Genomic DNA, 17,532 nt, shown 5'->3' on the forward strand with positions numbered 1-17,532 from the left:
CATCATCCTGATGTCTGGCAACGGTTTGTCTTTTCTTTTTCAGCCATTCTGTTGTAGATTTGCTGCTGTTCTTGGGATCATTTTCCTTTGTAATGGCTGCGTTCTGGCCAAGCGTCAGCTTTTTTACAGATGACCTCACAGTTGACTCTGTAATACTTTGACATACAGTTCATGGCGACTCAGTGACTGCAAGTTGCCTGTGTCTGCAGTAAAGGCTCAAATCATCAACCCCCCACCACCGTGCTTGACTGTTGCTATGAGGTGTTTGTGCCGATGTGCAGTGCATGATGTAATCCAATCACGGTGCTGTGCTATACAGCCAGCCATCTTCCCTTTGCTCTCATCTGTCCAGAAGACAATGTTCCACAAGTCTTGTGATTTCTTCAACTTAATAAGAGGCTCTCTCTTTGCATCCCTTTCAAACAACTTGTCCAGTCTTTTTCTAATTGTACTGTGATGAACTTTAACATTTGTGATGATAATTGAGGCCTGTAGAGTCTGAGATTTAGCTCTTGGGTTTGTTTTTGCAGTTTCTCTGAGCATTACAGGGTCTGACCTTGGGGTGAATTTGCCAGGACGTCCACTCTCGGTAAAACTGTGGCATTATGTTAACACGCAGCTGTTCCAGACCAACAAGCTGCCAAAATGTCAGCTTTCATAGAGGTGCTCATGCTTGCTGATGATGATCAGGTAATCAAGGCAATTTGATTAGCAGCATCTAGCTGCTACTTAACGTCTTAATTCCTATGGAAGCAGTAAATATGTGCTTATTATTTCACAGGACTGTGAAAAACCTTTCAAATGACATCAATGCCTCTATTTATGTAACAAAATCATCCTCCACTCGCCTCTCGGGCACAATACAGATAGAACAAATAAAGCCTAACAAACTAAAGGCAAAGTATATGCATCCAAATTTACACTGTGTCTCTTTCTTTCCCTTTGTAGATGAAGTGCAGTGAGTGGCAGTGACTTTCATGTTAAGGCCCAAAATGTCCTGCAGCAGTTTCCTTTTTGATGGCTATCACAGTGAAGAGAGCCATCAGTGATGGAGATTTGTTTCCCCTGCAGGGGATGAGAGGTGAGTTTAAAGGTACTCACTGTAAATTAAAGAGTTTCGAAATACTTTTTGTAACGTAAACAAAGCCATTCAGAAGAAAGTGAAGTAATAACTGCAGTATATAACAACTTTACCTTCAAACAACAGTGCTAACATTAACAGTGTGATGGATTGTAAATAAAATAATATTTTTTTTGTGATGTAATAAGTGGTTTTCTCAGGTTCAGACTTTACTAATCTGAAGTGTCAATATCAAATTGAGGACAGAAGAAGGGCAGAGTTTGAAGGCAGTGCAGTTCATGTAGCCGACGTGCACAGCAGAAGAAGAAGTGTCTGGCAGTTTAAATCAGCCAATAAAAAGCAGTTACGTAAACTCGTTTTGTATATCAGGTTGTGCTGTGCAGTGAAGTGGTTTAATTTAAACTGAAATATATTTAGCTACAACTGGTGGAAAATTTGAGAGGAATTTTGGGAACAGCTAATAAAAGAGAGTAAACATGCCGATAAAGAGCAGCGGTACACTGGAAGAATGATCGTTAGCTTCATTTGGGCCCATATAGGTCCTTAGGACACTCTAAGCAGCATCCAGGGTAACTAATAAACAGTACCTGGAAAACAAAGTTTAATATTATGACAGCAGTAACAGTCTATGTGTGATACTTGCCCCTGTTTACCCTCCAGAGGGGATACATTTTGTGACAGGCAGACAGGCACGGCAGTAGGCAGCCAAGATCTGCGGAGATCTGTTGACAAGCGGCTTCTTGTGAAGAGGTGCCAAATTATCCTGAGGGGGACATCCAATGCCACTGTATCCAAGCAGTTTAATGCATTTACCTTTGTTTCAGTACACAGCGAAGAAAGTTGATTGCTGCTGCTGCTGCTGATAAGGCCAAAAAAAAAGACCAAAAAAGAAACTAAAGGAATCTTCTGAACTCATTTAACCTTTAGGGTAATATTGGTTAATTACTTTGCAGACTAGTGGAGCATTTACTTATACTTTTATCACAAACTCTATGAAAAAAATGTGAGCATGAGACCCGCGGCTGTAGATTTTTACAGCATCCAGTTTCCAGTGAATGGAAATCCTACGTTGCTGTGTCAGATCCATATATCCATATATGTTTACAACAGTCAGCCACTGATCATTGCATGCTCCAGTATAATTTAGACAGCGACAAGGTGTAAATGGTAAGCAGGCAGTGTTATCACAGAAGGTCTGAGGAATATTTAACAGAAGAATATGTACCTTTCAACCCTGGTACTGGAGCTCCCATTTGTTCATCATGTGTTGAAGTGAACTGTCACAGGCTGTGCAAGAAACTTGCAGTCATGTGAAAAAGAAAGTTTTTCACATGACTCTGTGTAGTCCTGTGAAAAACTGAGTACACCCCATGATTCAGTAGCTCGTAGAACCACAGTCAGCAGCAATAACTTGAAGTAATCGTTATCTGTACGGCTTAATCAGGAGACCCTCTCCTCTTCACAGCGTTGCCTGGGTTCATTTGTTTATGCACAGCTCTCCTAAGCTCCCGACACAGTATTTCAGTCAGGTTGAGGTCTGGACTTTGACTGAGCCATTGCAACACCTTGATTCTGTTTTTCAACCATTGTGTTGTAAGTTTGATGCTGCTCAAAAAGTGGTGCGTACAAACGTTTCACACACCAATCAGTTGTTTGTCAATATTTTCATACCTGAATTTGTTTACCTGAAATATTGAAGGCCTGGCTGGCTGCTACTGCTACCACTACTACTACTACTGATAATAATAATAATAATAAAAACAAGTATTATTATTATTATTGTTGTTGTTATTATTGCCCTTTTATCATTAGTTATAGTTTTTCAGAATGCAATGAGCCACAAAATGATCAGAATTACAATTATATGAAAAAATAAATAAATAAATTGCATGCAAAGCAAACTAACTACTAAATAGTTGAATTTCAGTATTCTTTATCTACCTTATTTCAAAATATGTTATATTTCATTACAAATGACTTTTATCATTGCTGGATGTCATCACATACCGGCCTAATTTCTTAGTCCTAACCTCATGGATGCTGAAGAATCCGGATGTTTGGGGGGTGGTCCGTGTACATTTTGTGTTATTTGTTTTCTCATCTGACAGATCACATGATCCTTGCCCTCCACTTGTTTCTTACATTCTCTTGTAGTCGTTTTTCATATAATCTTTGATATTCAAACTTTTTTTTATTTATTTATGGGGGTTTTACCTGAGCCACAGCGAGTATCTCAGGGGAAATCAATATTCCGAAACTTCATTATTCCAGCTGGAGTCTCGCTTGTTGTTTTTTGGGGGTTATTGTTTACTTGTTTGTTTACTAAACTTTCTTCACTCCGGTGGAAACATTTAAGGAAGCCGTGTGTATGTTTTGGGTTCCTCTTTGGACAGAATCGTTTAGGTTTCTTCAGTTGGACTTTCTCTTGTCTCTTATAAGATAGGCATGTTTACTTATATAAAGAAATAGGGGTGTAGCAGATTGCATACAGACCGCACAAGCCTCTAGGTTCAGAATGACTGTGGTTCACTAACATATGCTGGGTGGTTAGAACAAAATAGGCCGGAGCGCATGTTTCGTAATCTGATGGTGATTTTTGTGTGCAAACTGATATGATTTTGTGCAGGGTAAAAAGATTTCCTCACATATATGAGTAGACGAGGACCGTTCTTTTAGAAGTTGTCGTTTGTTTAGATGCAGACGTCCTGGTCCTCGGTAGTTCTTCTAAACACACCATAGATGTGGCTCCTTGGAATTCTGATGATTCTCTGTGCAATCAGAGCTTGGGGTAAATTTGCTGGGACGTCTGTTCCTAGGAAGATTGTGGCATTGTGTTAACAAAGACCTGATTTCCAGATTTTTTTATAGCTATATTTTGGTCAAACCTCCTATGGATCTGGATCAATTAATCAATCAAGCCATCTGATTATCAGCACTTAGTTGCTATTTACCTTTGTCATCCATATGGAAGTAGTAAGGGTGTACGTAATTTTTTGACAGAAGCACAGAGTCCTGTGAACACTTTCTTTTTCACATGATGTATCGTTGAACTTGTCGCAATTTAATTTTAATTTAATTTGTCTTTGTGGTAAAAAATCTTAGCAAAACACTTGAAACCAGGGGAAAACATAATCCAGTTACCTCCGGTATAATGTCTTGCTGTAGCTAAGCAATCCATAAAGCCTTTTCCACCTGAAACAAATTGTCTTGCATTGTGCATTAATCAGCCACATTAAAACCATGTTTTATATTGTGTAGGTCCTCCTAGTGTCTTCAAAATACTTACTCTTTAGGGCACAAGGACCTCTGGGGGTCTCCTGTGGTGTCTCAGATATTGGCAGAGTCCTCTGCTGTCCTGCGTGGAGCCTCCATGGATTTGGCTGGTTTCAGTCCCACAGACGTTGGTTGAATTGGGACCTGTGGAGTATGGAGGCTGGGTTAGCACCACGGCCTCTGTCATGTACCTCAAGCCATCCCAGAGCTCTGTAGCGGGGGGGTGTGTACCTGTTGTGGTAGGCTCCTGTGATCTGAGAACATACTTCCATGGTCTATACTGACTGTGATTAAAATGGGGTTACATGTCCCACCTACATAAATACCATAACCAAAGATTTCCCAGCAGAATGTTACATTGTAACCAAGTGATTAGTGTTATTTACATCACCTGCCTGTCAGTGGTTTTAATGTTATGCCTGATGGTGTGCATAGGTGTATGTTCAGTTTCTGTGTACTGTCTCATTTTAGTACCATCTACAGGCTGAAGCTTTTTGCCTTCAGCACTCCTGAGGGAGCTGCTATGTTGACACCACCTGAACTAGAAGAAAAAAATTTGATTTCTATTCAGACTCGGACAGAGAATATTGCAGGAGCCACCCTAGCACTTCTCCCAGTGTGGTTCTCCTCCTCTTGCCCCCTCCTCCACCAATTATCCATCTTAATTTCTTCCTCGTCCAATCATCTCATTTTCACGGTGCTGCACCCTCCAATCAGCATTTGTCCTGCAGGCAGTAACACTTATACATATCTGCTGTAATTAGACAATCACTTCCACATGTGGCTCAAACTTCTTCAAACCACTCAATCCCTACCTCACCCTCCCATCCGCCCACTGTCTCCTTTTTCCTCCCTCTGTTTTTCTTATTTCCCTGTCTCACACTCCACTACCCTCTGTGTGCCCCTGTTCACTTTTTCTCTCTCCCTCCTTCTCCTTTCTTTCTGATTGAATTACCATAAGTGCAGGTCTTGGCCAAAATATGCCAGCTTGTTCTGATTAAAACTGTCCTTGTTATACCAGAGACTCTCCAAATGTCTGTGAGCAGTATCTGTGTGTGTTGGTGTATTTGGGGGTTGGGTTCAGAGAGGGAGTAAAAGTGGATTGGGGGGGGGAGGGGGGTTGGGTGTAGCAGCATATGCAGCATGAGTAGAAAAGAAAAAATGCAGCCAGACAACATTGCATGGTGAAAGATAAAGAAGTCCAAGAACAAGATGGGGACAGAGTGGAAGGAGATGGAGAGGCCGTGCTGGAAAGTGGGAACGGAGAGGGAATGAGACGGTAATGGTAGTTGACAGAGTTGGGTTCACAACAGGTTCATGATGACATCATGGTTGAATTTTCGGGGAACATTTATATAGGAAAAACTATTGGATGCACATGTACACCCCGCTTTTTTCCCCCTCGTCTTCTTTTCTCTCTTAGCTTATCCACTAACACAAATTGTTGCAAACAAGATCAAAAATGCACGTTTGCTCGTTCAAAATGAAATTTTGACCATATTATTTGAATATTTCTGTCTCGACTCCGTTCGAACGAGAGAGAGCGCCTTCGTTTCTCGCGTTGTTGTTGAACTTCGTGTCCGCCGAATTGACAGCTGCTACCCAGAATGTCACTCCTTTCACCTTTTCTCCCCCAGCAGCCCTTGCTTTCTCTCCTCCTATGCTCCCTCTTTTTTTTTCCTTTCCTTTTTTTCCTTTTTTTTCTTTTTTGCCTGCTAGTCTAGCCAACCCTCACCGCTGGTACAGTATGTTCTTTGTGTGTAGGCATGTTTAGCAGTTTGAGAGACAGAAAAGACATAAAGGAGCCTTGGGATCCGAAATGTGTTTATAGTGTATGTGTGGGTGTGATTATATTTGTGTCAGCTCTTTTACTCGCTTGAAGAAAATTAACAGCAGGGTGTTGTGGCGTATTAAAGGTTCTTTGTGTGTTGTGCGTGCATATTTTCTGCGTGAGCCGTTGCGCCCTTGTTTATTAGTTTGTGGGCACTTGCCAGCGCTGGTGCGAGCGTTGCGCCGTCTTCTGACATTCTCCATACGTGCGTGTGTGTTTGTGTGCCCGGGGAAAGCGAGTGAGCTTGTCATGCGTGCCTGTCATCCTCTGCATGCTTCGCCCTGCGCCACAGTGCTTCACATGACATCAATCTGAGCACAGTGGGATAGTGATCTCATTACCAACAGCCTGTTGCTGATTAAAACCTGTCGTCTGCAACCCCCCCTCCCCTTTCCCTCCTTATCCCTTTCTTTTCTTCTTTCCCCCTCCTTCACCGCTCTCCTCTGCTTCCTTGTCCTTTGCCTCCCCCCCTCCTGCTTCTTCCACCCCTCAACTCCAGAGTCGCACCATTCTGTGGTTTCTCCACTGCCTGCTGCCAAAAAGGGCCCCATTTCCAGCTCTGCAAAAAGTTATAAGCTCCCCTCATTTTTCCTTTTCAGTTTTGGCCATTTCTTTGTTCTCTCTTCTCTGCTTTACATCTTTAGGCCTTCTTTATCACAGGCTGAACTTCCCCAAAACTTTTACCTGCAGGCCTCAGAGGAAACCCTTCTCACATTTCTAATCCCCTTACTCAGTCAGTCTGCTTTAACAGTGCCACTCGCACTGGAACAAAAGTGAAAATGAAAATGTGTCTTTAACCGTCTCCACTGGTGTGAGTACGCATCAGCACGTGGATACATGTGCAAGAAAGGATGCTCTGTGCAAGTGCTTGAAATTCATAAATACACAAATGTGCCTTCCACACTCAGATGTTGTACACTCACCTCGTCTTTGTGCATTTCACTGACACAGAAACACAAACAGCACTAACCTTTCACCTCTTCTCACTGACACCGTTGCTGGGAAGCGTTTCGGGAAACTTGATAGTTAAAGGAGTGAACCTGGAGTTTGGATTTTAACCGTTCCAGGTTGTTTCTTTCTCAAGTAATTTTTTTTAAAAAAAGGCACAAAGTATAATAGTTAATACAGTAAATGACTATTTTTAAACGTGTAGATTGTTACCTTTTGGCGTTATAGTCACAAATTCAATAAGTACGGTGCTGCAGCTCACTTAGTGGAGAAGGCAGCCTGTATGCATTGATTCCACCCTGGACCGTTTCCCTTGCTGCCTCTCCACTTTCCTGTCTCCTCTTGTTCAATGAATGCCCAAAAAACAAAATAATAATAGTTCCATAAAAATCTGTGTGACACTCTTCTATTGTTTTTTACATTAAGTTCAAAATAAAAGTGTTGGTGTGACCGAGTGGGCAGCAACATGCGAAAAAAACGTCCTCTATTTGTTCATTAAATCCCAGAAAATCCATTCCAGGTATTTCATTCATTCTACTGTTTAAACACACAAAACATATCTTTACAGATCTCTTTACATATTCCGTTGTTCATTTTTCACCGTGGCTTAGGTCTGTTGTTTTCATATCATGTATGAAAAGAGCTCGTGATGTACTGACTAATCCAAAACATGTTTCTTTAGCCGTCCCCGGTTAGGTGGGGAGTCACCGACACACGCACTGTTCATAAAGTTCTGCATGGCGATAGAAGCACTTCATTCTGAACTGAAATATAACTTGTTTAGCATCAAAGTCTTTTCCAGACTTCCAAACGCTTCCAGGAGGAAACGCAGATGAAAGATTAAACACACAAATCAAAACCGACACCCTCGATCTCCATCTAACCACACCTATTTAATGGCAACCGATCAGTGCAGACACACACACAGGTATCAGGTAATTGACCAAACTGAACCTGCTCTGTACTCAAACAAAAAGTCAACTTTTTTCCTCTCACGTTTTACATTAATGTTAATATTTCATAAACCAAAAGTGAGAGTCTGACTACAAATAAATTTAGGTTATTAACTAAATTAAAGTAACATGGACTGCGATTAGATTTCTTTTCATTGTACTGTTCTTTACTGTTTGTCATTCTCATGTTGGCCTTTATACTGGAAAATATAATCGCCTACAGAGACAGAGTGTGGAGGAACTATTTAATTTTATAGTTGTTTATTTTTTATGAAAAAAAGAGTTATGTTAGTCTGATATTATAGATAATAAGTGTAAAAACTTAGGTACACTTATTCAGAGATATTTAGCATGGCACTGAATTACTCGTGTTTAATCAATTTTCTTAAATACTTGGCTGATTAAAATTGGTCAGTCAACCTGAGGGTAAAGCTCCTGTGCTGGAAGTCGACCTGCGCCGCGCTGCTCGCTGTTGCTGTTGTGGACGGGCTTGTAATGAGCCAGCTCACCGCTGAGGCCAGTCAGGCAGACGGTAGCAGACAGTTTTATCTCTGACATGGAGAGGCAGTTAGCTCTGTCCCTCAAGGCCCGTCTGGCCAGGTTTGATCTCATCATGGATCAAATGTATCTCTGTTAAACGTTTCCTTACCCGAAAACGACAGGGCTTATTTGCTTAGGAAAATCCTGTAGGAGGAAAAGACTCCACTTCAACTGAGTTAAAGGTGTGGTAACTGCTAAGAGAATGGCCCTTTGTATTTCTCAAGCTAGGCAAGATGGAAAACAGCTCACAGCATTTGCATTTTTGAGATTTAATGAAAACTGATGTGTATGCCAGGGTTCCCGTGACACTTGGTAAATTTTGCAAATTTTGCATATTTGCACCACTTTAAATGCACAATTGCAATTTTCATTAGTGCGTTGAGGTTTGATTTCCATACTTGTACACAGTTTATCTGTATTATTACTCAATTGCAATCAGTTACATTCTTTTTACTTTAAATGGACATGTTGAATGGAAATCTGAGAATTGGCACTACTAGTATCGCATTTGACGGTTTTAAACTATTGTTCCCATCACCCTGAGTCACAGGGATGCTAGGGTTTATTTCTATCCCATCAGGAACATTTAGTCACAATAACCCACTGAGTAGCCCTCGATTGGCTCGAGGCCCCCGGACTCCCACATTGGCCGGCCGGAGTCCCAAAGTCAAGGCATTGTAAACATGGAGCAAATGCCAAAAACTGACACCGATATCCCCAAAGGTGTGCAGCCCTCTGCGGCGTGTGTGTGTTTGTGTATGTCTGTGAGTTAGTCACTGTTTCACAAGGGCGGCTGTACGTACACATACGCGCCGCTCTCTCGCACGTACGTGTGTTGGTTTAGGTCTATCTTTGGATGGCGAGGAAAGGATGAACAAATTTAGAAATTCAAAACAAACGGCCACACAGTTGAAGTCTAACAAAAAGAGTGTTGACTGACAGTATGCAGTAGATGGAGTGAAGGTAAAGAGAGAGACACAGACTTTGAGACAAAGAAAGAGAGGGGTGGGGGTAAGAGGTGGCGGTGGTGTTGGTGGGGGTGGTGGGGGTTCAGCAAGTTGAAACCTAAGATTTTTAGACCCTGTTTTCCCTGCCTTCGGGCATTCTGTGGCTGGTAAAAAATGTGCTGTATATTTGAAGTGTTGGATCACGTGACAGAGGCAGGGTTTGTGAATCAAAGTACACAATGATTTCAGGAGGAGAGAGAGCGAGAGAGAGGGTGTATGTTGGTGAAAGAGAAAGAGCGAGAGAGACGGGAAAAGGAGAGGTAGGAGGAATGCAACAGGCTGAGCTCAAACGTTGCTGCGAGAGCGACTTCTGACAAACTCAACAACTACACCTCGGCTCATTTCTCCACTGACTTACAAACCACTCTTCTGTGTGGTGTTTCCTTCTCTGACCCCCCTCTCCCCGGTCTGGTAAGTTTGCTTTTCAGTCTTACTTTCCTTATAAGTTAATTCAAGTTGGCGGTTTGCAAGAGAAAGAAGACAGACAGAGGACATGTCAGAGCATGAGTGAGATGTGTTCGTGTTTCTCTTGTCTCTCTCCCTCTTTTTCTCAGTGTGTGTGTGTTTCTGGGGCAGCATGAGTGGGGAGATTGAGTTTCCCGAGGACAGCTTTAATTGAGAACAGAGCTTTTGAGAGAAGGAGAAAGAACAACAGAAACAGCTCGGGAAGCGAATGAAAGCTGATCGGCACTTGCGCGTGCTCTCCGTTTCAGATGATGAATACTTCTGTAAATCTTTGTGTCCGTGTGCGTCCGTCCTCATTTCTTTTGCTCTCGGATGAGTGTACAGCTCTGCGGTTAATTCCTGACTTCCCAAACTCTGATTCACGGTTGTTGAAATCACGATCTTGGAAAGGAAATCAGCTGAAATGGATGTTGAAATTTCCCCAGAATTTTCAAGGATGGCACAGTTCCCATACAGCGCATTACGTGCTGCATACATCAGATATGGGGGTATTACACAAGCTTCCTAACTATCAGACGCACTTCCAGCAACAGAAGAAGTGGCTTCTACACCCTGCAGGCCCCTACAGCCGACAGCCTGACTGTCAGAGTTGACGGATCATTCCATCAACATCACAAATGGCCGAGGAGGTCTAGACTACCTGAGTGTGTACACACACACAGCCACTCATCCCTTGCTGAAGGTTATATAAACAGGTTCCCATCCCCACAATTATATTAGTTGGATGGAAACACTGAAATCAGTTACTCCGGATATCACAAGACAGTCTGGTGTGCGTCTGATCACCACTCCTGCTTTGCATTATCTGTGTGTGTGAGAGAGAGAAAGTGTGCATGTATGTGTGAATAAGCTTAGTGATGGCCACATATTGAAACACAAGCTCTTTTTGTGCACTCTGAATCATTCCAAATAGCATCCTTTGTGCGACATGTGCTATATAAATACAGATGCATTGCTTGATTGATGATCGTGATTAAGATGTTATTTGCATGCTGAGTGCCTCTTCCCAGCTGAGCTGAGCTTTCCTGCATCTGTCTCCTAACACTACACTGAGGGGAGTGCTCGCACCGTGCAATGCGAGGCCTCACCATGAGCTCCTCTAGCAAACTCTCGACAAATCTATTCCAGATTCATTTTCCTTAATGTCGGGAGGAATGTTCATCAGCATGTCCGGAGGAAAAGTGCAGGAGTCTACAAATAGGACATAAACAACTGGGTGTAAAATGATGCATATTATATTAGAGCGATCACAAGGTGGAGAACGGTTGAGAGACTCACTGAATATGGCTTCTCTTCTCTTCACCTTTCTTTTCATCAGTTGTTCATTTTCTCTCTTGGCAGATCTCTGTAGAGTGCCGGCTATTGAGCGCCGCTAACTCCAGGTTGGCTCTCTTCAGCATTTGAGGTTTAATATTTATGATCCATCTGCAGTTGGTTAGGCCTTGTTTGTTTAATTGTTTTAAAAGCTGCTAGAGACGATATTTGTTTGCTTGCCTGTGCATGTGTTTGGGTGTGTTAGATAAAACGCGTTTAACTGCATTGCAATCTCATCATTGTTCTGTACAAGACTGACAGCCCCTCAGGCTGAGAAGGATGTCTGGCTCCTCTCTCTTTCTCTCCTTTATTCCCTCTGTCTCACTGACTTCTTTCTCCTTTATTTCGTCTCCCTTACACAGCTTCCATCTTTTTTTTTTCTTATCCATGTCAGCTGAGTTTCATTTTATATGGGTTGCTCTCTTGGTTACTACATATAAATGGAAACTTGGAACTTCCAGAACAAAGAAGCGAGAGCTTGCTACTTGCTTTTGAGAGTGGAGGACACAAATGTTTTCTTGTTCCTCAGAATTACATATTGTCCACAGAGTTATTTAGAGAGATTTTAGTGAGAGTGCACTGGCTGTGGTTCGCTCTAACGTTCCCAATTGGCTTCAGAGATTTGGACGTAACTTGTAACATTCATTGTTGCTTTCGCTGCACTTTCCCCCCCAAACAAGGCTCAATGTGTCTCACTGTGCCTAAAGAGCATCTCAGTGTTTTTAATCATGGCCCAGGGCTGCTCTTCAGCACAGGCTATGGCTTTAAACGCTCTTCTAATCCTCTCTGTGGTGGAACAGCGAGAAACAGACTGAGGATGTGTATGTGTGTGTTTGTGTGTTTCACATTTGACTTTAATACTAAGTGAAAAGCTGCCTACTGAACGCCTCAGTAAGGTCTGACCCACGACTGAGCTGATGAGCCTCAAGCAACAGGAGCTGACCCCAGCGCCAACATGGAGAGCCTCAGTAGCCCACAGGGTACCTTCACATAATGACAACATTGTGCCATTTACGAAGCATTACTATCACTAGCATCATCCCAATTAGCGCCGCTAACACAGAATTGCCTCCTTGTTATTCCAAGTCATGCCACGTCTCGTCTTTTAAATGTGTTCACCAAAGCGAAGCTAAGAATTACAGTCAATTCACATTTTTTGGCAAGTTCGCATAGTAGCATCACAGGATCAGTGTTTTGTCTGCTGAGATTTATTTTGATTCAATTCGATTCACATGGGCCTAGAGATCAGTTGGCAACCACCTTGCAACCACTGGTGGGCAGGGAAAAACAACCTGCAACTCATTGGTGAAATTAGTTGCCGAGGCATAAGTTGTTGCACTTAAAACCACCTTGCTATTCCTCCTCTTTGTTTTGTTTGCTAACAGTTTGCCATAGTCATCACCATGAACCTGTAAAGAGTGTGATGGAAATGAGAAACCGTGACCGTTTGACCTGTTGCATATGTATTTCTGGGAGTTCCTTTCTCAAGGCATAAATATAGGGAGGTGAATGATTAAATCTAGATTGCAATCAGATTTAGTAACATTTGCAACCTGCAATTTGTTGCTAATTGCACCTGTGTTTAGAAAACAGCGCAACTTTTGTAAATCACCCATAAAACTAGCCGCACCTATGAGCGCTATCTGAGGATTGCAATCGCACACTATGTTTCCCCATTTAGAAAATCTTGCACTCCAGAACTTGTTGATTTCAGCAGTAAAGCACAACTTTTACTTTGAAGCCAAACGTCTTTTCTAAATTTCACCACAACTTGGTTGTTAATCCTATGCAATGCGAGTGTGCAGCCAACCGGATTTGAGTCTTTGGCGAGCAGATTCTGGCCCTTGGGCCTTATGTTTGACACCCCTGCTGTAATAAGATGGATGTGTTGCAAAGATTCGGAAGGATATTTATCAGTAACAATACTTGAAAAATAGCTATGAAATAGTATCTTGATACCTAATATTTACATTCGAGTGTACAGTGTCGACGAAGCGAACGACATAATTGCGTGCATAAATTGAAAATATGTGTTCCCCACAGCCAGATTATAAGATGGCTGTCAGACACTGATGGTTTATGGCAAAGCAGTATTTGTACTCCTCAAAAGACATTTTTATATGTCAGTTTGACATAAAATATAGTACGGTCATTTGTTGGAAAATCTAATTACGCTGTTTATGGGTGATGGTGCCTGTTTTTTCTCCTCTGTAATGGTGTTTGTGTGTCAGTGTATGCATTTTCTACTCGCCCCGTCCAGCATAGCTCATGTCTGACTGACTGCACTCACTAAGCCAGATTAGTTTGTGGTTTATGGTTTACAGCTAATTGTCCCCGCTGAAGTCATGTTTTTCCTTGCATTTGGCTGTTTTTCGGGGGACTTTTCAACCTTTGTGTCCGCTCACACTCAGCAGAGTTTGGGCTCTTTATTTCCTTACCGTCTCCATAGATACATCTGTATCTATGGTTCACTTTCAACAAAACCTTTCTCTGCATTTGTTTCCATTAGAAATTCCTCTCTAGCCTGTAAGCACATTTTTAGTCTGCACGCCAAAAGAAGCTGAATACATAGAATACTGTTTGCTTGATCTTACAGTGACAATGGCGAGTAGATTACAGAAAGAGAGAGGGGGACAGATGCAGATAAGCAAAGCTCAGATCCACAAAAGAACTACACAAGAATAAGCCTGTAGCACTTTACCATTGAATACCTGCCTATTTTCCAGCTGACGCACATCGCCCTGGATTGAACTACACTTGATGCTTTGAAAAAAAGAATGACTAAATGGTTGGGTAGAGTGAGACCATCTTTTGAACTTAATGAAACCAAAACAAAAAAAAATTGAAGTGAAGAAACGGCCGTTTTAAGTTTGAGTGACCTTTTTCTCAGCCCGACAGACCAGAGCATTTCGTTGGCCTCGATGTCGGAGCGGAGCGCGTTCCAGTAGTCGTAAAAGCGAGGAAAACAGGATTTGCTTTGCTGCTAAGCAAAGTATAGCCATCCATGCATCACTAGAAATGCACCGCGATGCTGTTCACATGTGCTGCCACCATCTTGGATTGTTTAGCCGAGGTTGACGGGGCCGCTTCGACTTTTTGCGTTGGATTTCTGACTTGAAGGGGCGTTTCAGTTAAAAATTCCAGCCAAGGACTCAGAAATTCCAACTTCCAACGTTTATGTGTTTAATATCAGATAAACTATGTTTTGTAAACGCTTGAAATATTGTCACACTTTGCATAATCAATAAACAGAAAACGCTGTTGTGTAATACATCAAATGTGCCAACACTGAGCGCTTATTCACCACTTGATCAAATACAATAGGGGCCAGTGTTGCCAACTTAGCGACTTTGTCGTTATATTTAGCGAGTTTTCAGACCCCTTAGCGACTTTTTTCCTAAAAAAAAGTCGCTAAAAAAAGACGTGAAAGCGCGTATCGCTTTTACTCTCAACAAGCAGCGGGTGCTGTAACGCAGTCAGTTCTTCTTTTACTCTTTTTACTCTTATGCTGTTTTGTGGATCACAAGGTTTAAAACTACTTATAAACACACACACACAATGTAACTCCACCAGAGTGCCTATTTCGGGTCACTTTTGCCGGTCCAAGCCCAGGTAAAGGAGCAGGGTTGGAATTGTGACATTAAAAAAAACAATAATTGCTAAAAGAAATTTAATTTGTAGTTCTAAATAAACTCTAAATGCATTTAGGACGTTTTTTACTCACTTTGTCTCTTCCACGAGGTTATTTCTCTCTCCAACAACATAGGTTACAGGTACATTAGCATGACCAATTATGCAAATGAGGCGATGACGTCATTTAGCGACTTCTAGCGACTTTTAGGACAACCGATAGCGATTTTCCTTACTGAGGAGTTGGCAACACTGATAGGGGCATCGGTGATGTGGAGCAGAGCATTTATTGTGTGCGGCTCCAGTTTGTAGTAGCTGGATCTCCTCCAAGCATGAGCTCTGTGTCACCTCTGTGCTCCACCCAGACAGCAACACGCGTTTACATGACCAAGCCTGTTAGTACAAAATCTTAAGATTTACCTTGTAAAACTGGTCATATATTCCTTAATTCAGTAAACTTCCATGTATGCAAAGTTCCCTGAATTTTTCAAACCTCAGACAATATCAAATTCCCCCCCCCCCCCCGGCACAAGAGCTCTGTGATGGTTTTGCCACAGATACAAATGCAGTGTTTACCTCATGTAGTTAAAAGCATGAAGAGCAACGTTCAACAAAACAGTACACAGAGACTGGAAACAACCTCTCTGTGGTCAATCTTTCCACACTGCATCACTGGCACACAAAAAACTGCCTAACCGTATTCCAGATCATCCTTACAAGGAGAAACCCAGCTCACCCTAAATGCGGTGATATTCTAAGAGCAGTAAGGCTTTGATATTTAAGAATCAAAGGATCAAACTCTAAGCTGTGCTTGGATTCAGAGTGGCTGATGATCCGACCTTAGCTCTTTAACGCCTGATCTATCATATTGATATATGAGGTTTTTGGGAATTCCATTTTTTAATTCATCATAGAGATACGACATCATTCATCATCAGAGAGAATAAAAATCATCATCTCAGTATAAAAAATAATAATCACAGTCTAAATATAAGGGCTCACAAATGTCAGCAGATTCCTGGAGGGAGATAGCTGAAACTACTGAAATGGATGTGAGGGAATGTACGAAGTGGAAAAACCTGAGGGACAATTACGCTCGCCACAAAAAAGAGCCGGGAACCTGGAGGGAAAAAAGTCCCACCATTTTATTTTTTTCCGTCGCCACATATGAACAGGACCACAGGAACTAACGCACACACAAGCATAAATGTGGGCAACGATGTTTTTTCAGTTTCTTTTCTTTTATGTAATTGGCCTATTTAAAAATCATGTTATAAATGTTACACGTGTGCATGATACACCGAGCTTTCGCACATAGGTTTGTGTGGAGCTTATTTTTCTGGTGTGATGCTGATGTATTGTTTCACAATAGCACACAGCAGAAGTTTTGGATTCTGAGTGATGCTAGTTTTCTTTCTTAGTGTGAGTGCTTTTTCATTTCTGTGGCACTGTGGCTTTCTGCTGGGACCAGACCTCCAGTCCCTATTGTGGCCAGAGGAGAGGATGTAGTAAATGTTGAGCGAGGATTCAGAGAGGAGTTAGGCTAGAAACATTTTCTGCTACCACTCTTTTCTCAGACACTAAAGTCTTAATTTATCTGTCTGACTGAAAATGTTAAGGCACATTATCTCCGCGCCAACAGAGCTTTTATTGAAGTTGTGACCAAATTGTCAATACGCCAAAGACTGATGATCTGTCACCAGACCAAGGCTATTTCCTGAGGCTGCTACTGCAGTGTTAGCCCGACTCCACCCTGCATAATGTGTTTTTACAGTTTTACAAAACGCCTTGCCACAGAGAAAAAGAAATCATTTGGTAATTTGGCAAAGAAATCATTTTCTTTTAAAGCAATGGTGGAAGCCGAGCTTATTTCCATGCTAAGGTGGATAATTGTAAAAACATGCCCCTTTGTCAGCATGATTCTGTATATTGGCCATTTGTCACCTGTCAAAACAACTTATCTGCCTAAATGAACTCTTAAAATAATGACTCTTGGTTTTTTTTTTGTGGACAAATGGGACTGTTTAGTCAGTGTGTGGACAGCTTTCTGCTGTATCTCTGTGTTCTTATATAGCACCTTTCTGCTCACCTTGAGGACTCAAAGCACTTTATGCAACATGTATCATTGACCCATTCACACACACACATTCATACATGCTTTCTGTCTAACATGCACGAGTGTGAATGAGCAACTCGAGGTTCAGTATCTTGCTCAAGGATCCAGGACCTGAACCACCAATCTTCCAATTAGTGGATGACCTGCTCTACCTCCTGAGCCACAAAACTGCAGTTATTCAGTTTTTAGATTTGAATACAGCCAATCACTAGTGCTGCTATTAAGCTTTGTTTACTTTGATTTTGTTTCTTCTTTTTCTTCAGGAGACTTTAAAACAGAGGCTAGGCTGGTTAGAAGCGTAGGATAATAGAAAAAGTAGTTTAAAACACAGTGTGGGTGCAGTTTGAACCCGCTTGCCTTTTAATTAAATGGTG

At 41.9% G+C, this 17,532-nt stretch overlaps 1 protein-coding gene and 1 long non-coding RNA gene across 2 annotated transcripts in view; both read left to right on the forward strand.

Moving 5' to 3' along the window:
• Positions 1-294, forward strand: part of LOC309707080 — a 2,902-nt gene extending 2,608 nt beyond the window's left edge. Inside the window, exons 2-3 of the long non-coding RNA XR_014276909.1 lie at positions 1-23; positions 210-294. The exon at positions 1-23 is cut by the window's left edge and continues 26 nt beyond it. This is a non-coding gene — a long non-coding RNA (uncharacterized lncRNA). The remainder of the gene's footprint in view (positions 24-209) is intronic.
• Positions 295-9,822: 9,528 nt separating this feature from the next.
• The window catches only part of rargb (retinoic acid receptor, gamma b), a 38,675-nt gene continuing 30,965 nt past the window's right edge, over positions 9,823-17,532 (forward strand). Inside the window, exon 1 of the mRNA XM_082534187.1 lies at positions 9,823-10,044. The gene's annotated coding sequence lies outside the window, so the exon portion shown is untranslated. The remainder of the gene's footprint in view (positions 10,045-17,532) is intronic.

The sequence above is a fragment of the Aulonocara stuartgranti genome, assembly GCF_965226115.1.
Source record: "Aulonocara stuartgranti genome assembly, chromosome: 5".
NCBI classification, from domain to species: domain Eukaryota; kingdom Metazoa; phylum Chordata; class Actinopteri; order Cichliformes; family Cichlidae; genus Aulonocara; species Aulonocara stuartgranti.